The following is a 21,144-nucleotide window of genomic DNA, read 5'->3' as shown; positions in this document are numbered from 1 at the left end:
CCGCCCAGCGCGAAGGAGGGAGCAGCCTGCCGAGGAATGGCGCCGCCCACACTTCCCGTGCCACTGATGACAACAGAAGCGGACAAAGAAACAAGACGCAGCAAAAAGACACAGAAAACAGACAACCGGGGGAGGGGAGGGGAATTAAATTAATTAATTAATTTAAAAAAAAAAAAGAAAGCAATGAATGAGCAATATGAGAATCTTAGTAAGGAAATAGAAGTTTTAAATAGAACCAAACGGAACTACTGGAGTTGAAGATGACAACTGAAATGCCGAGAAGACTTTCAAGAGCAGACTGAAACTGACAGAAGAAAGATTCAGTAACTTGAAGACAAGATACTTGAAATGAATCAGGCTGAGAAGTAAAAAGAAAAAAATATTAAAAGCAAAAATAGCTTGAGGCCTACACAGTATGGCCAGTGACATTAGCTAATGCTTACTCAACTCTCTGTAAGGGGAAGCAGTGCACTACAAGAGATTGAACTGTATCTGCCTCTTATTTCCAACACTCACATTTCAATTTTCACTCATAAAAAAAGCCAGAGAAATTTTGTTAATACTTTTTAAAAGAAAAGTTAATATAAAATTACAGCCAAAAAAAAAAAACAAGAAACCTGAACTTCAGTAACACAGCTGGAACAATCTGCAGCAGGGGGAGAAAAGATTTAATTTAGTTGATTTTCTGTGGTTGTTGGTTGTTCACTAGACTCACGGTGATGGACGCTGCAGATATTTTCGAAGGGACCAAGAAGCTGCTGGGGGTTTGGTTCTCTCAGCAGCAGCTGGACACAAAACAAGGAGCTGGCGATCTTTGCACCATCCAAGATCTGAGTGGGACATAATTTTGAAGGATGTATAATGTTCAATAAGTGTGACAAAAACTGACAAGCAGGAAGTGTATGCATTTGGTGAGAATAACATGTTTGTCTCTAAGACACGTTTCATTTTGAAGACGTGGTACCAACCTCTTACTCAAAGCACTGGTTCCCCTGTTGAAGCTTGCTAGGGATTACTGTGGGTTTGACTTGACTCAAAGCTTCTTTTATTCTCATAAGAATTTTATGAAGCCTTCTCACCCAGGGTACCCACACTGGAATTTCCAAGAAGAAATAGAGTTTCTTAATGCAATTTCCCCAGATGAAGCAGCATATTGTATGGGATGGATGAATTGTGACCTTTGGTACCTGTATACTCCGGATTTCCCAGAGTCGTGTAATCCGTCAGCCAGATCAAACCCTGGAAGTTCTGATGAGTGAACTTGACCCAGTAGTTATAGGCCAGTTATACATGAAAAACAACGTTACTGCAAAGGATGTCATTGGTGAGAGTGGAATCTGAGCCCTGATAAAGGTTCTGTCATTGATGCCACACTGTTCAAACCTTGGGGTAGTCAATGAATAGAATGAAATCACATGGAACTTACTGGACTATTCACATCACTCCAGAACAAGAATTTTCTTAAGTTAGCTATGAAACACACTTAAGTCAGACCTCCTACAATGACTGATCAGGAAAGTTGTGGAAGTCTTCAAGCCAAGAAAATTCACGACCACCTTGTTTGTAAATCAGTTCTAATGTTGCACAGTGCTTTCTTCACCCCAGAAGATAGAAGGTTTCAAACGTCTTGATTGCCATAGTGCTATGTTCAATGATTACAACTTTGTTTTTACCAGCTTTGCCAAGAATCAGCAACAACAGTAGAGTTGATTAAGAAAAATGAAGAAAAAATGGAAAAAGAGAACACACCTAGAAGAAGGTGGTGGCTACTTTCTAGATATTGATACCAGAGGCCATACTTTCCATAACCACCATCTTGTAGTTGCAGGAAGCCCTACTTGTAATCATAGTATAATCACTTTGAATTGTTGTACGCATTATTATATCAAGGAATTAGATATCTTGCATGAATGTTCTCATCTGTGTTTAGGTATTCTATGCCACTTTTGCTGTGAAACTGAGGTGCATGTAGAACAAAAACTTTTACTGTGAGTAACTTTATAACACTTGTAAAAACAATTCAATTTGGCTTATGCATAGTATAATATTCTTCCAAGGATCATCCAAAATTCCCCACAGACAAGGTTTTCATTCGCATTAGGTGCTGGCCTCAGCCTAACCATCTGGAAGTGTTCTATTAAATTGTTGTCTGAAATTTTACATTCAGTTACCTCCAGTTTCTAGAACATATTCTCTACTAATGTTATTGAAACCAATTTTACTTCATACAGATGTTTTTTGCAACAGCTACTTTTTTCCCACAAGTCAAGTCCTATTAAAAAAATGACTGCAGTTATTCATTTTGTGAATTATTTTAACATTGCTCCTTTCATTTGCAGTCCTCAGCATGGAGTTCTTCCCCCTCAGGCCCCCAAATAAAGCAGTACTCTTACATGTGGATTTATACTAATCTCATATCCAAGAAGAAAAAGAGGAATGGACCCTGGTCCCAATTTCCCTATATGATCAAGTGAATTTGGTCTCCTTTTATTGGCAGATGGTAACAAAAATAATCATTAGAGAATTGTAGCTTGAGAATAGGGTGCATGGGCAGAACAGTATGGAAATCTTCAATGATTCTGTGATCCCTAGTAAATCAGTAAACGAGATTAGCTTATCATGAGTACCATGCCTTTACTAGCATGCTAAGTAGTATAAATGTCTTTTATCACAAAATTAATTAGGGAGATTTAAAGGTACTGGATTCACCATCATCCATGCGAAATCTAAGCCCCCTGTTGATATAGAGGTGGAGTGGACATCACCATACCAGGGTCCACAGAATGGAAGAATAAAATATGGATTAGAGTGGACTTACTGATATTCTACTATAAAACTATTGTGATGAGTAATAGTAGAAATTTTAGCATCGAGGTGGAGAAAGTGGCCACAGTAGTTGTTGAGGGCAGGGAGAGGGTAGAAGAGATGTGATGTGGGGGCATTTTTGGGATTTTGAGTTGTCCTTAATGATATTGCAGGGTCAGATGCTGGACTTTATATATCCTGCCATAACCCACTGAATGTACTGGGGGAGAGTGTGAACTACAGGGTAAACTATTATCCATGTAGTGCCGCAGTGCTGCAAAATGTGTTCACCGAGTGCAATGAGTGTGCCACAGTGATGAGGGAGGTTGTTGCTGTGGGAGGAGTGGGGTAGGGGGCTGGGGATATACAGGAACCTCATATTTTTTAATACAACATTTTTTGTGTGATATATATATCTTCAAAAAAAATACAATTTACAAAAATGATGTGGTGGGGGTGGGGAGTGGTTTATATGGGAACCTCTTATGTTTTTCATTTTTTAATATTTTTTAATGTAACATTCCTTGTGATCTATTAACTTTAATTTTAAAAAAAATACTGGATTCAGTAAGTCAAGTCAGCTTCAATCATTCAACTTTTACTTCAGCACCCATTCCCACTAATTTCCACTAATTATACTGAAAGCATGTTCAAAGCAGAATCAGTGTATTTTCTAACCTATCCTGTGACTTAAGTTCTGTGACTTGACGATTTGTAATGTATATGATAGTGTTCTGACTTCATCTGTTCCTTTCATCATGATTTGCTATGATAAATGAAGTGACTGCTCAGAATGAGTGCTGTCCAAGTTATTCAGGTGTTCACAGTGAAGTGCTAATCATAAAAGCATAACATGAAATTCCAAAATAGTCACTCAATGGAAAGTAACAAGAAATATATGCTGTCAAAAGTAGACATCTTTTGGCTACATATGCATATTCTGTAGGATTTAAACATCTGAGAGAACAGTGAAGCTAATTAAACTTTATATTTCTTCTTGTCATCAATATTTTTTTATTCTTTCTGGACTGGTGCCATGATGTTTTTATTCCTTCCATATTGATATATGGAATGCCTTTTTTTAGTATTTCTAAAGAAAATCTACTTGGTTTGAAATCAAGTGGTTGGAACACTGTTTTGGCTTATTTTCAGCACATTGTTGAAAGTTTCATTGAAGAAGCAGTAAATCAATGTATAATCAGTGTAGCAGTTTGTATAGTTATGAATTCAAAAAATAAATATTGGATTATGTTTGTAAACTCGTCTGCATGTAGGCATGATTAAATTATGATTAGGGCTTTGATTGGGCCACATCAGTAGGCTTTGACTGGGCCCCACCAAGGGATGGGGACTCAAAGATAAAAGGCATGGCAAAGGACAGAATTGGAGCTTTTTGATGCTGGAGGTTTTTAATGTTGGAGTTTTGATGTTGGAGCTTGATGCTCAAGTCTTAAGCTAGAGACCCAGGAAGTAAGCACACAGAGGAAAATGAAGCAAGCCCTGGGAAGAGAGGAACCCTGAGCCTGGAGAGAAACAAGACCTGGGAAAAGAGGAACCCAGGAAGCCTCAACCCAGGCAGACATCGGCTGCCATCTTGCTCCAACACATGGAAATAGACTTTGTGGAGGAAACTAACCTATGCTACGGCCTGGTATCTGTAAGCTCCTACCCCAAATAAACACCCTTTATAAAAGCCAATGGGCTTCTGGTATTTTGTATCAGCACCCCTTTGGCTGACTAATACAATCAGTTTGTGACTCTGTAAGTAGCATAGCACCTAATGTTTTGATGCTCTGGTTTCTTGAGGATCAATACTGAAAGTGGATTTTGTTCTTGAACAGTACCCCAGCAGATATGATGACATTTATTGGCTTGAGGTCTGGTTTTTTGGAGGTTCTTTTTTACTTGTTTTTTTTTAAGTAGAATTCTATCTAATGTTAATGAAGTATACAAATTTGTTTGGGAAAGTTTATGAAAATGAAAACTATATATTGGATAGTAATCTAAATCTTAGTGTGATAGAGAAGGGGAAGTTTTGATGTCATAAATTCTCCCTTTATGATGTTGAACTTAAATCAGTTGAAATGTATTTCTGAATTTATGCTTCAATAAATGTTTGCTTAATTTATTGTAACATTTAAAAAAGAAAGAAAGAAAATAGCCTAAGACACCTCTGGGACACCATAAAATGCTGCAATATATACACTGTGGTGAGTTTCAGCCAACACCTATTCTCCAATTCATCGGACTCACCCAGGACAACTAATAAAAGAATGATGATGGACAATGCCCATGCCAAAAAACAGAGAGTATGTACAACTGCAAGTGAGACAGTCCTACCCATCTGCCCCATGGGATCTAAGTCCTCTCTCAATTGGAAGCAAACTGAGCATTACCATCCCAAAATCCTCAAGATTAAGGAATGAACAAACATAACAGGGGAATGCAACTCTGAACCAAAGTAGACTTATTATTATTCTAGTAATGGAAGAGCATGTAACATGATGTAAAGACAGTGATCATCAGAGGTTCTAAGGGAGGGAAAAGGAAAAATAGGTATAGCATGGGGTAGTTTTGGGACATTGGAATTGTTCTGCATGATATTGCAACGACAGATACCAGCCATTATACAGTTTGCTAAAATCTATAAAATTGTGCAGTGGAAAGTGTAAACTAAAATGTAAACTATAGACCATGGTTAGTAGCAATAGTTCAATATATGTTCATCAATTGTAACAAATGCACCACACTAATGGAAGATGTTGTTAATGGGGGAATGTGGAAGGAGGAGTGGGGTATATGGGAATCCCCTATATTTCCTATGTAACATTTAGGTAATCTAAACCTCCTTTTTAAAAAAAAATGAAAAAAGCAAGTAATGCCTAATTTTTAAAAACATACACAAACACACACACACATTGTGGGAATCACAGAGGAAGAAAGAGAGAAAGGAACAAAAGGAATATTCAAAGAAATAGTGACAGACAGAAAAACAGGGATGGTATGGGGACATTTTGGGGACTTCGGAGTTGTCCTGAATGACATTGCAATGACAGATACAAGCCATTTTATATCTTGTCGTGACTTCCAAAATTGTGAAAGAGAGAGTGTAAACTACAATGTAAATTATAATCCATGCTTAGTGGCAATGCACAAAATGTGTTCATCAATTGTGGCAAATGTGCCACACTAATGAAGGATGTTGTTGACGTGGGGGACTGTGGGAGGGGTTGGGAGATGGCATATGGGAATCCCCTATTTTTTTTTATAATATCGATGTAACATAGGTATCTTTTTAAAATATATATACTTTAAAAAAACAAAGAAATAATGACAGAGAACTTCCCAAGCTTAGCCTAAGATGTGAATATGTACATCCAAGTAGCCCAGAGAACACCAACTAGGATAATCATGAAGGAAAATACACCCCACCATATACTGATCACACTATTGAATGCAAATGACAAGGAGAGAATTCTGGAAAGTACAAGAGAAATGCCAGATATTCTGTATAAAGGAGTCCCAATTAGACTGAGCATAAATTTCTCATCAGAAACCATGGAGGCAAGAAGGCATTAGGCATAAACAGTTAAAGTGATGAAAGAAAACAACTGCCAGCCAAAAATGTTATATCTACCAAGACTTTCTTTTAAAAATGAGGGGCAACAACCAGGTAGATGGTGGAGAGTAAGGTGCTCCTAGAATCAGCTCATCCTACAGGGCAGTTAGTAATCACCCAGAGCTATCTAAAGCACCTGTATAGGTGCTTCCAGAACACTGGAAGAGCATCCTGCAACATCTGTGAAAGAATGGAAGGAGGAGATTCGTGAGTAGGACACTCCGCAACGTGGAAGCCAGTGCCCATACTCCACTGGCAGCACAAGCTGCTTCAGGAGCTATTCTGTGACTAGAATTGAAAGCTCCAATTCCCAAAAACAGGGGAGGAAGAGGTGGTTAAGCACCAACTTCAGCTACTGATTAGTAAATTCAGCTGGCTAAAGTATGACTCTAAGAACAGCTAAAGTCAGAAAGAGGCCAGTAGGAGCCATATTGACTCTGCCCCCAGCATGAGGGGAAGCAGGGCTGATTGAAAATCACAGTGATGGTAGGGACCAGCTTCTTTCACCCAGATTGGACTGCAGCCCTAGCATTGGCTTCAGTCCCACCTCTGGCAAGGAGGTAGCTGGGAGGGCCTGCACCAGCCTCTCCAGGTAACTGCAGGTACATTTGGCTGGCACAGACTGAGTAGTCAGAAGTCTATCAGGGCAACAATGGTCATTTTGGACCCTCATGACATAGATTGCTATCTATACCTGCAACTCCATCCTGGCCCCAGGCAGGGGAGGAAGGGGCAGGAAGCTTCATCATTCTCTCTGAGGAACTACAGTCTAAGCCTGCATGACTTGGATTATTACACACAGCTGTGACTCTGTCCCTATCCCCAGCAAAGGAGAAAGGTAGGAGAAGCTTCATCAGTCCCTGGAGCAATGAGTGCAGCTTGAGCCTCCAAAGCTTATAGCATCAACTACATCCTTGGCTTCTAGTATACAACCAGCAAGGCAGAAAGGGCAAGAAAGTCCTAAAATAAAGAGAGAAACTGCATGCGGAATAAATACATCTAGTAAGCCAGATGCCAAGACACCAACAAAAAATTACAATCCATATCAAGAAACAGGAAGATATGACCCAGTTAAAGAAAAAAGATAAGCCTCCAGATGGCATAAAGAAGTTGATAAAACTAATCATAGATGTTCAAACAAATCTTAATAAATTCAAAATGAGATGGCTAGAGTTTAAGAATATTAAGAAAAGATTGGATGAGCACAAAGAAGAATTTAAAAGCATACACAGAAAAATAGCAGATCTTACAGGAATGAAAGGTACAATAAATGAAATTAAAAATACACTGGAATCATATAACAGCAGATTTGAGAAGGCAGAAGAAAGGATTGGTGAACTTGAAGAGATGGTCTCTGAAAGCAAACATACAAAAGAACAGATGAAGAAAAGAATGGAAAAAAATTGAACAAGGTCTCAGGGAACTAAATGACAGCAAGAAACATGCAAACATTCATGTTGTGGGTGTTCCAGGAGAAGAAAAGGGAAAAGGGGCAGAAGGAATATTTGAAGAAATAACAGTAGAAAATTTCCCAACCCTATTGAAGAACATAGATTTCTGTGTTCAAGAAGCACAACATACTACCATCTGAATAAATCCTAATAGGCCAACTCCAAGACACATACTAATCAGAATGTCAAATGCCAAAGATAAAGAGAGGATTCTGAGAGCAGCAAGAGAAAAGCAATGCATAACATATATTGGATACCCAATAAGATTATGTGCTGATTCCAAATCAGAAACCATGTAGGCAAGAAGACACTAGTATGATATATTTAAGATACTGCAAGAGAAAAACTTCCAGCCAAGAATCCTATATCCAGCAAGTATGTCTTTCAAAAATGAGAGTGAGTTTAGTATATTCACAGATAAACAGAAACTGACAAGTTTGTAACCAAGAGACAAGCTTTGCAGGAAATACTAAAGGATGTGATACAGTCTGAAAAGAAAGACAGGAGAGAGAGGCTTGGAAGAGTCTAGAAATGAAGATTATATTGGTAAAAGTAACTAAAAGTCTCAAAAGAGTGGTGAAAATAAAATATGACAGATAAAAGTCAAAGGTCAAAATTGGTGAAATAAGAACTTCCTTTACAGTAATAACATTGAATGTTGGTGGATTAAACTCCTAATCAAAAGAAACAGACTGGCAGTATAGATAAGAAAATATGAGCCACCTATATGCTTTTGCAAGAGACTCATCTTAGACCCAAGGATACCAATAGATTGAAAGTGAAAGGCTGGAAAAAGATATTCCACATATGCAGTAACCAAAAAAAAAAAAAAAAAAGTCAGAGTAGCTATACTTATATCAGATGCAAAAGACTTTAAAAGACACTACTAATACCCAACCTGAGGAGAAAGTCAGGAAGAAAAATTCCATTTACAATAGCAACTAAAAGAATCAAAAATTTAGGAATAAACTTAACCAATGATGTAAAGCACTTGTATTCAGAAATCTACAATGTATTGTTAAAAGAAATAAAAAAAGACCTAAATAATTGGAAGAACATTCCATGTGCATGGATTGGAAGACTAAATATCATTAAGATGTCAATTCTACCCAAATGGATATATATAGTCAATGCAATCCTGATCAAAATTCCACCAGTATTTTTTAAATAAATGGAAAGCATAATTATCAAATTTATTTGGAAGGGTAAGAGGTCCTGAATAACCAGAACATCTTATAAAGGAAAAGCAAAGTTGGAGGACTCTTAATTCTGGACTTTAAATATTACCTAGCTACAATGGTAAAAACAGCATGGTACTCGCATAAAGACAGACCTGTAGATCAATGGAACCAAATGATGGTTCAGAAACAGACCCTCATATCTATGATCCAGTGATTTTTGACAAGCCTGTCAAACCCAGCCAACTCGGCCAGAACAGTCCATTCAACAAATGGTGCTGAGAGAACTGGATAAACATAGCCAAAAGAAAGAAAGACGACTCCTATCTCACATCTTATACAAAAAATAACTCAAAATGGATCAAAAACCTAAATATGAAAGCAAGAATTAGAAGATAATGTAGGAAAACATCTTCAAGACGTGGTTTTAGGTGGTGGATTCTTAAAAGAGATAAGAGGAGGACTGAAATGGACTACTGATGCTTAATATACATAAAAGTTTTAATTAATTTTACTGTAAAAATGTGGAAATATATAGTTAATGGTAACACATTATAGTGAGTAACAGCAGGTTTATAAATGAGAATGTGGCTAGAAAGGGTAGTCTAGGGATGTAAATGTCAATTGAAAGAAAGCTAGAGAATAATCTAAGGACTGAATAACACATTAAACCCAGAGGTGGATGAGAATAGTGGTTGATGGTTCAGATGCAAGAGTGTCCTTTGTGAGTTAGAGCAAATGTATGTCACTATTGCAGGATGGTGGGAATGTGAAGAAGCCTGGGAAAAATACAACTGGAGTGACCTATGGACTGTGGGTAACAGCAATCCTGTACTATTCATACATCTATGTCAAAGATGTGCTGTGTTGATAATGGGGGAGTATGGAAAAAGTGTGCCAAATGTATGCTATGGACCATGATTAGTGGTAATAGTCTGATGATATCTCATAATCTGTAACAAATGTTCCACCGTAGGGTGATGTGTTGATAGAGGGGTGTTGTGTGGGAATTCTTCACATATGCATGATTGTTTTGTAAGTTCACAACTTCTATCATAAAAATATATTTTAAAAAATAATAGAGTGGGTTGGAGAGAAAATACACCAAATGTAAAATATAATTAGTAGTAAGATTTTGGTGATAATCTTTCATAATTTGTAACAAATGTCTCACAACAATGGAAGGTGTTGGTGGTGGGTTGCTGTATGAGACCATAGTATGATGTTATGTATGTTTGCTTTATAAGTTCACAACTTTTACTATAAACTTATTGTTTATGTATGTTCATGTATAAATTATATAAATAATAATAGGGTGGGTTGGGGGGGAAATACACCAAATGTAAGTTACTTTGGTTAGTAGTAATATTCTGAGGATGCTCTTTCATCATTAGTTAAAAATGTTTCACAACAATCATGGTATTGGTGGTGGGATGAGGTATGAGAGCCCTGTATGATGTTATATATGTTTGTTTTATAAGTTCACAACTATTACTATATATTTATTGTTTTATATATGTTTGTGTATGAGTAAAATACTTCAATAATTTTTTTTTAAAAAGGTATAACATCAAGTCCTTCATGCCCCTGAAGAGGAAATAAGAAAGAAAAGCCATAGGGTTAAGAGAAAGATGTATCCCAGAAGCCTTACAATAGGATTAAAATCGGCTACTCCAGCACTCTCCTCTTGGTTTGGAATATTTCCGTATGTAAGAACACCTACTAAGGGTCATTTTTTGTAATAAATATATAAAAGCAAACAGTAAAAAAAAAAAAGATGGGGAGATTAAGACCTTCCTATTTTTAAAAAGAGCTGAGGGAGATTGTCATCACTAGACCTGCCCTACAATCAATGTTAAAGGGAGTTATTGAGACTGACAGGAAAGGACACTAGACAGTGGTTCAAAGTGGCATAAAGAAATAAAAACATGTGGTAAAGGTAATGTTTGAGTAATTATAAATGCCAGTATTATTGTAGTGTATTGTTTGGTATATAACTCCACTTTTTACATCCAGCAGGTGCTAAAATACAAATGCATAAAAAAAGATACCTATATTGTTTTTTTCTTTAAAGATTTATTTTTTATTTCTCTCCCCTTCCCCACCCTCCCCACCCCAGTTGTCTGCTCTCTGTGTCCATTCACTGTGTGTTCTTCTGTGTTCCCTTGTATTCTTGTCAGCAGAACCCGGAATCTGTGTCTCTTTTTGTTGTGTCATCTTGCTGCATCAGCTCTCCATGTGTGTGGTGCCATTCCTGGGCAGGCTGCACTTTTTTCAAGCTGGGCAGCTCTCCTTATGGGGGCGCACTCCTTGCACGTGGGGCTCCCCTACGTGGGGGATACCCCTGTGTGGCACGGCACTTCTTGCACGCATCAGCACTGCACATGGGCCAGCTCATCACATGGGTCAGGAGGCCCTGGGTTTGAGACTTGGACCTCCCATGTGGTAGGTGAATGTCCTATCCACTGGGCCAACTCTGTTTCTTATATGGTTTAAACATACAATGTCCAAAAATATATATACATATATCAAACCAAATATGATTGTGTTATATTTTGTTTGTCAAATGTTAACCCCATGGTAACCACAAAGAAAATAGTTGAAAAATATATCCACATAGAAAAGAGAAAGCACTCAATAGTATATAGCACAAAAAATCAAATAAATATAAAAGTAGGCATTAAAGGAAGAATTGAGGAACAAAAAAAGTTAAAGACTACAAATGCTAAATAGGACAATGGCAGAAGAAAGTCCTGCATTATCAGTAGTAACTTCAAATGCAAATGGATTAAACTCTCCAGGCAAAAGTGGATAAAAAAGAGCCACTCAACTATATACTGTTTACAAGAGATGCACATTAAATTCAAAGACGTGAGTAGGATGAATATGAAATGATGAGGGGAGGAGGTATAGCCCAGTGGTTTGAGGACCTTCTTTCCATGTAAGAGGTTCCAGCTTCAATCACTGGCACTGCCTAAAAATAAAACGAAATGGTTAAAAAAAAAAAAGAAATGTTGTGAAAAAATATATACCATGGAAGTAGTAAACAAAAGACAGTTGGGGTAGCTATACTAATATCAGATAAGTGACAAGTGACAAAGATAGTCATATATACTAATAAAGGGGACTATTCAATTACAAAAATGTAAGCACCTAACCCCAGAGCCCCAAAATAGATGAAGCAAATATTGACAGATTTAAAGGGAGAAATTCAGAGTTCTACATTAATAGTACAATACTTTAATACACCACTTTCAGTAATGGATAAAGAAGATCAATAATAAAATGGAAGACTTAAAAGATACTCTAAATGAAGTAGACCTAACAGACACATATAGAACACTTCACCGAACAAAAATAATATACACATTCTTTTCATGTGCACATAGGTCATTCTTCAGATTAGAACATAGGTTAGGTCACACAATAAATCTCAATGAATTAAAAAATATTGAAATCCAACAATGTATATTCTCTGACCATGATGGAATAAAGCTAGAAATAATAACAGAGGGAAAAATGGAAAACACAAAAGTATTTGAAAAGTAAACAACATACCTTTATGCAACCAATAAGTTAAAGAGGAAATCAGAAGAAAGGTTGCTTCCATAAAGGAAAATCAATTTATGTAATACACTACCTTAACACTAGGAAGGAATAAAACCACATGATCATCTCAATTGGTGCAGAAAAGGAACTCGACAAAATCCAGCCTCCCTTCATTATAAAAGCACTGAAAATCCTAGGAAACTTCCTCAGCATGATAAAGGGAACATGTGAAAAGCCCATAGGTAACATCCTACTTAATGACGACAGACTGAAAGCTTTCCTTTAAGATCTGGAACAAGGCAAGGATGCCTACTGTCCCCACTGTTATTCAATATTTTATTGTAAGTTCTTGCCAGAGCAATTAGGCAAGAAAAAGAAATAAATTGGAAAGGAAGAAATAAACCTTTCCCTATTTGCAGACAACATGATCCTATATACAGAAAATCCTGAATAATCCACAACCAAGCTCCTATAGCTAATAAATGAACTCAGCCAAGTGGCAGGTACAAAATCAACATCCCAAAATCAGTAGTGGGAAGAAGAAATTAAGAAAACAATTCCATTCACAATAATAACTAAAAGAATCAAATATAGAAATGAATTTAACCAAGGTTATAAAGGACTCATACACAAAAACTACAAAGCATTGTTAAAAGAAATCAAAGAAGACCTAAGTAAATGGAAGGATATTTCTTGTTCATGAATTAGAAAACAAAATACTGCTAAGATGTCAATACTACCAAAAGCAATTTATAGATTCAATGTAATCCCAATCAAAACTCCAAGAACTTTCTTTGCAGAAATGGACAAGCCAATCATTATATTTATATTGAAGCGGGGAACAGATGTGGCTCAAGCAGTTGGGTGCCCCCCCCCCAAATGAGGGGTCCTAGGTTCACTTCCTGGTGCCTGTGAAAGAAGACAAGCGGATGCAACAAGCTGACACAATGAGCTGTCGCAACAAGCAGGGAGCAGATGTGGCTCAAGTGGTTGGACACCCAAGTCCCACATGGCAGGTCCCAGGTTTGGTTTCCAATGCCTCCCAAAAAAGATGAGCAGATACAACAAGCAGACACAATGAGGAGACACAAGGAGCAGAGATGAACAGACACAGTGAGCAGGCAATGAGCAGACAGGTGAGGAAGCTTTCTTGGAGGGGTGATACAATTTTTTTTTAATTTATATGGAAGAGTAAAGGGTCCCAAATAGCTAAATCCACCTTGAAAAAGAAGAATGAAGTTGGAGGATGCACATTTCCCAAACTTAAAACTTATTACAAAGTAATAGTAATCAAAAGAACATGATACTGGCAAAACAACAGTCATATAGACCAATGGAATCAATTGGGAGCTCAGAAATCAACCCTCACATTTATGGCTAACTGATTTTTAATGAGGTGGCAAAAATTGAAAAATAACAGTCTCTTCAATAAATGGTACTGGGAAAACATGATCACTATTTCAAGAAAAAAAGGAGGACCTCTACCTCACACCTTATCCAAAATCTACCCAACATGGATTTAAGAGCCAGAACTATCAAAGTTCTAGAAGAAAATGTAGGGAAGCATGTTCAGGACCTTGTGTTAGGCAATGGTTTCTTAGACTTCACACTCCAAGTACAAGCAACAAAAGAAAAATAGGTAAATGGACCACATCAAAATTTTAAAGTTTTGTGCCTCAAAGGTATCTAAGCCCCGTCTCAATTTAGAGTTGGAATGGACATCACCATCCCAGGATACACAGGATAGAGGAATAAAATATGGATTAGAATATTCTACTATAGAACTATTGTGACTAGCAATGGAAGAAATGGTAGCATTGATGTGGAGAAAGTGGCCACAGTAATTGCTGAGGGCAGAGAGAGGGAAGAAGAGCTGTGATGTGGGGGCATTTTCAGGACTTGGAGTTGTGCTAAATGATATTGCAGAGACAGATGCTGGACCTTATGTACCCTGCCATAACCCACTGAATGTACTGGGGAAGAGTGTAAACTACAACGTAAACAATAATCCATGCAGTGCAGCAGTGCTCCAAAATGTATTCAGCAAATGCAATGAATGTGCCACAAAGATGAAAGAGGTTGTTGATGTGGGAGGGGTAGGGTGGGGTGGGGGGTGGGATTTATGGGAACCTGTTATATTTTTTAAAGTAACATTTTTTGTGATCTATGTATCTTTTTTTTAAAAAGTCAATTAAATTTTTTTAAAAGGAATTTATCATGAAAGTAAAATGACAGCCTACACAATGGGTGAAAATATATAGAAATTACATATCCAATGAAGGTTTAACATCGAGAATATATAAACAAATCCTTCAACTTTAAAACAAAAAGACAGGAGAAGCAGATGTGGTTCAGGCAGTTGCCTCTCACATTGGAGGTCCTGGGTTTGGTTCCCAGTGCCTCCTAAAGAAGACAGGCAAACAACAAGCAGACATCAAGCAAAAACAATGAGTTGACAATGAGCAAAAACAAAAAAAGCAATAAGCAGACAATGAGCAAAAACAACAAGTAAGACAGCGAGCAAAACAAGAAGAAGACAGTGAAGAAAAACAAAAATGAGCAGGCGGCAGATGTGGCTCAAGCAGCTGGGTGCCCGCCTCCCACATTGGAGGTCCCAGGTTCAGTTCCCAGTGCCTCCTAAGAAGAAAACAGAAAACAAGCAAAAACAATAAGCAAGAACAACAAGCAGACATTAAGCAGAAAACAGTGAGCAAACAGATGAGGGAGCCATTTTGGGAGGGGGGCGGAATAACCCAATTAAAAAATGGGCAGAAGACCTTAACAGACATCTCTCCAAAGAAGATACACAAATGGTCAGAAAGCACATGAAAAGATGCTCAACATCATTAATGTTCAGGGAATTGTAAAGCAATTTTCACACAAATTAGAATGACTGCCGTTTTTAAAATGAAAAAAGAAAATAAGTGTTAGGATGCAAAGAAATAGGAACATACATTCATCACTGGTGGCAACATAAAATGTTGCATCAATGTAGAAGACGCTTTGGTGCTTCCTCTGAAAGCAAAATATAGAACTGTTATATGATCCAGCAAACCTGCTCTTGGTGGGATATCCAAAAGAATGGAAAGCAAGAACTCAAGCAGATACTTGTATACCAATGTTGAGAATTGCCAAAAGATGGAAGCAACCCCAATGTCCATCATATAATGAATGGATAAATAAACTGTGGCATATAAATACAATAGAATATTATTCAGCCATTAAAAAGAATGAAGTTCTGATATATGGGACAACATGAATGAGCCTCGAAGACATCACGTTGAGTGAAATAAGCCAGACACAAAAGGACAAATATTGTATGATCTCACTGATTTGAAAAAATTAGAATAAGCAAACTTATAGAGTCAGAATCTAGAATATAGGATACCAGGGGACAAGATGGGGTAGGGTATGGAAAATCATGGCTTAAAATTTACAAGGTTACCTCAAGCACATTATGCTAAGTAAAATAAGCCAGACACAAAAGGACAAATATTGTACGTTCTCACTAATATGAACTAAAAACAAGGAATAAACACATGGAGTAAAAACTTAGACTATAGGTTACTAGGAGATAGGCTGAGGACCAACAGGGTGTACTGATGCTTAATGTATATAAAATTTTCAATTAGCTTGACTGTAAAAGTGTGGAAATGGTTAGAGTTGATGGTAACACATTATAGTGAATGTAACTAATAAAGCTGGTTTATAAACAGGTTTGTGCCTGAAAGGGAAGTAAATGTCAATTGAAAGAAAGCTAGAGAATAATCTAGAGACTGAATAACATAGTGAACCAGGAGGTGGGTGAGGATTGTGGTTAAAAATACAAATACAAGAATGTTCTTCTATGAACTAAAACAAATGTATGTCACAATTACAAGGTGGTAAGAATATAGTGATGCATGGAAAAATACAATTAATGTAACTTATGAACTATAGTTAACAGCAATATTGTAATATTCTTGCATCAATATCAAAGAAGGTACTATATCAATGCTAAGGATCCATAATAGGGGATATGGAACTTTTTCTTTTGGACTAAGAAAAATATTCAAAGGTTTACTGGGGCAAAGACTACACAACTCTGATGCAAGTGAGAGCTATTGGGTACACTTTAGGTAGAATGTATGCACATGGGACTGTAAAACAGTGAGCCATGCGGTGGAAGATGGACTGTGAGTAACAGTACAAATATGAGAGTGTTCTTTCATGAACTGTAACAGATATATATACAAATGTATAGTGTTAATAATAGGGGTATATGGAAAATATATGCTATAGAACAAATTAGTCTGATCATGTTCTTTCATAATCTTTAATTGTGACAAAGTTCCTCTAGTAAAAAAAATGAATGCAAGAGAAAAAAACATACAGGGTTCCTGTTTGTAGTGATGGAAATGCTTTGCCAATGGAAGGTGGTGAGGGTAACACAATATTGTGAATGTAATTAACAGCACTGAATGTAATTAAAAGTATGTATGGTAGCAGAATATGCACATCTCAGGCAAATCTCACTAACAACCACAGTCAACAAAATCTCATACAGGGGTGCTCCAAGGGCTCTAGAAACATCTGGACACTCTATGCAAGGCACACAGCCTCATGAAATGAGTACCCTGTCAGCCTTACCAGGGAATATATGATAATAATTCCCCAATATAACAGAGTTAGACTCATTTATAATTTCTCTACTCAAGATTCTTCTACCCCTTTATTTAAACCTATAATTCTACACCTGATAAATAATATGTCCCAGAGACTTAAATAATTGGTTTTTTTAAATGCCAGTTAAGCCCTGAATCTCAGCACAGTTGCAGTCAATACCTACTCTCCAGTTCATCCGAATCACCCAAAACAACTAACAAAATTATGATGGACAACTTCCACCCCAAAAAAAACAGGAGTATCTACAACTGCAAGCAAAACAGTTGCTTCTATCTACCCTGTAAAATCTAAGTCCCTTCCTAATCTGAAGCAGAGCAGGAAACATCATCCCAAAAGCTTCAAAATAGAGGAATGAACAAATATAAGGGGGGCATGCAACTACAGATTAGTACTGAAGTAACAGAAGGACTTGTAACATTGATATCAAGATACTGGCTACCAGAGTTTCTGAAGGGAGGGGAAGGGAAGAACAGGTGGAATATAGGGCATTTTTAGGTCATTGGGATTGTTCCACATGATGTTGCAATAGCTAATAAAGGCCATTATATATTTTGTCAAAATCTATTAAAACTGTACAGTGCAAAGTGTAAACCATAATGTAAACTATAGACTTCGCTAGCAGCAATGCTTCAATATTTGTTCATCAATTGTAACAAATGTATCACACTAAAGAAAGATGTTATTTAATAGGGGAAATGTGAGAGAGGGAATCTCCAATACTTACGATATAATTTTTCTGTAATCTAAAACTTCTCTAAAATAAAGTATATTTTAAAAGTAGAAATATTAAATTGTATATATGGTAACAGAAAAAAATTTTTTTAAAAACTTGAAACTACACTACAAGTACAGTGAACTCTAAGTTAATTAGTAATATTACTAGTTACTAGTACAATTATATAAATGTGCTATCATCAATTATAACAAATGTTCCACATCAGTGCAAGGTGTCAATAATAAGGGGTGTATGGGAGTCACATATTTTACACATGCTTATTTTGTCTACCCAAAATTTTTCTAATAATGAAAAAATACAAAAATATATATATAGAAGAACATATGATATCTGCAACCAGTCCAACAAGCACTGAGTGGCCCACAATGACACCTTGAGATAAAGGCTAGAATCCTGAAGAGATAAAGACAAGTTATCTATTGCTGTGTAAAAAACCACCACTAAAATCAGCACCCTAATACAAGTATGTATGACCTCATGGTTTCTTTAGGTTAAGGACATGGACATGGTTGCCAGAATGCCCTGGCCCAGGATCTCATACACGATTGCCCAAAGGTATGGGCTGGGGTAAGAGACATCGCAAGGCTCACCTCAGGGTGACTCAAGCTCACTCACATGGCTTTCAGCCTTCAGGTTCTCACTGGCTGTTTTCAGAAACATCAGCTCCTTGCCACACGGGCCTCTCCATAGGAAAGCCCCCTACAAGGCAGGTGACTTCACTGAGTAGGCAAGCGAGGAAGAGAGGACATGCAAGACAGAAGCCACAGTCTCACTGTAACATCCTCAGAGGTGACATCCCTTCACTTTACTGTACACTCTTCATTAGAAGCCCATCACTAGGCCCAGCCACATACAAGAAGGGATTCCACAAGGGTGTGACCACTAAGAGGCAGGGATCATTGGAGCCATCCTCCAGGCTATCACAAAACTGTGCAAGGCCGATCTCTGACACCAGGGGCATATGCTGTTGGATGTTCCACTGAATGTTACCAAAGTTCCCTACCAGCATAGAAACTGCATTGCAGCTATCCTCAATTTTTATGACTACAAGCAAACATACCCTCCCTGAGGCTCTAATAGAAATCACTACGGTCTGCCTATATGATAATCACCTACAGAAAATACTCAATTGTGAGCTCCAGTGGGGCAGGGACCATTGGTTTTCAGCGCTGGTTTCCTGGAGGCACTTAAACAAGATGAGCACTCAGAGAACACTGATGAATAGAGCAGAGTGAAATTTAAGGAGCAGAGCAATGGCTAAGTGAGGACAGGGCAGGCGAAGTATACAACAGAGATGTAGTGGACAACCGTCTGTGCACTCAGAGGCAGTTCCCTCAAAGAAATAGTTCTCCTTTCCTCATTTCACCCTGCCCTCCAAGTTGAGACAACCCTGTGTTCGGGCAAGGAGATTTTCAAAGATCCAGCCCAGTCCTGTGAGATTCAGCCTCAGTCTCACTAGCTAGCAGTTCACATTCAACCTTGTGCTCTATTTATAGTGACTAGGATTTTGCTGTGTTTCTGAAATTAAAACTTCTTGTGCCAGTGTAGGTATAAATGAAAAAGTACAATAAAATGTGTATAAATATATATATGTATATATATGATTTTAATGTGACACTAATGACCTGAGCATCTTGTTAAAATACAAATTTTGATTCGATAAGACTAAAATGCTGTCCAAGATTCTTTATTTTCAACAGAAATGATTCCAAAACTGCTGTTCTACAGAGCACTCTGAGTAGCAAAGGTACTTTGTGAGAAATACATTTTAAAAAATCTGGAAAATAACGTGTATCAAACTATCAATGGTATTGAGTTGGGACCATGAATGAGGTTTCTTTCTTAAAGATTTATTTTATTTATTTGTTTCTCCCTACTGCCTTGTTGTTTGCATTTGCTGGGTCTGTTCATCTTCCTTGTTTCTTTAGAAGGCACCAGGAATTGAACCCGGGTCCTCCAATGTAGGAGGGAAGCACCTAATTGCTTGAGCCACCTCCACTCCCTGCTTTGCTGTGTCACTCATCTTCTTGTATCTCTTGGTGCATCATCTTGTTGCACCAGCTCACCATGCCTGCCCATCGCACCAGCTTGCTATCATCTTTAGGAGGCAATGGGAACCAAACCAGGGGCCTCCATGAGCGGGAGCTCAATTGCTTGAGCCATCTCAGCTTTCCAGAGTTTTTTTAAATATTTTTTCTAGAGTTTGCAAATTTTCCATATTATAGGGCTATATTCTTCTATAATAAGGCAAATGGCATTTAAATAGTTTCCTTTAATTTTCTTGTAAATAACATTGAATATTAGAAAACCAAAACCTTTTTCATACACCAGCTTTGTTGAGAACTGAGTTTATTCTTCACTCTTCATTCTACCTTGACTATTTCTTGATAAAGCTATCTGATTTCTTTAACTAAATGATTTTATATTTTAAAATGTTTTATTTTAACATAGATATAACTTTAAATTTCCCAATTTAACCTTTTTTAAGGGTACAATTCTTTGATACTTTGCTATTTTTTTTTTTTGAGGTCCCAGGCAGGGGATTGAACCCAGAACCTCATATGTGGGAAGCCAGCACTCAACCACTGAGCCACATCAGCTCACCTGATTGGGTTATTTGTTTTGTTTTTGTTTTTTGTTTGTTTTGCTTATTGTTTGTTTTTTTGCTTTTAGAAGGCACCGGAAACTGAACCCAGGATCTCCCATGTGGGAAGCAGGCACTCAACCACTTAAGCCACATCAACTTCCCTTGCTATTACATTTTTAAGCAAAGAAAAATACATTTTAACCTCAATTCCTTCATATCTTCCATTTGACCTTTCCACAGCATCACTTTTAGTATCTCACAACCAAGAAGGGATAGGGGTCAAAATAGGATTAACCAAGGCTCTTTTATACCTGTGATGGTGCCTTGCATTCTGTAACAATAGACTACTTAATATCAGATAGGGGCCTCTATTCCAGAGGCATAATTGGATTCATGACTTTAACTGAAAGGAACTGTTATTCCGGATCTGAACAAACAAGAGAAACTTTTGTTTGCAAAGTTGCAGTATATAACAGCCAAGAGAGTTGGAAGAGGCCAAGTGAGGCTCATTATACTCATTCTCTGGGGATCCCAAGCCCCACCAAACTAGGAAG

General features: G+C 37.4%; 1 pseudogene; it reads left to right on the top strand.

The window, feature by feature from the left end:
- The first annotated feature begins 719 nt into the window (after window positions 1-719).
- LOC101423426 (S-adenosylmethionine decarboxylase proenzyme-like) lies at window positions 720-1,761 on the top strand (annotated as a pseudogene).
- Window positions 1,762-21,144: the final 19,383 nt, after the last annotated feature.

This window comes from Dasypus novemcinctus, chromosome 3 (assembly GCF_030445035.2).
Source record: "Dasypus novemcinctus isolate mDasNov1 chromosome 3, mDasNov1.1.hap2, whole genome shotgun sequence".
NCBI lineage: Eukaryota > Metazoa > Chordata > Mammalia > Cingulata > Dasypodidae > Dasypus > Dasypus novemcinctus.
The sequence above is the reverse complement of the archived record's forward strand: the minus strand, read 5'-3'. Positions and strand labels throughout refer to the sequence as shown.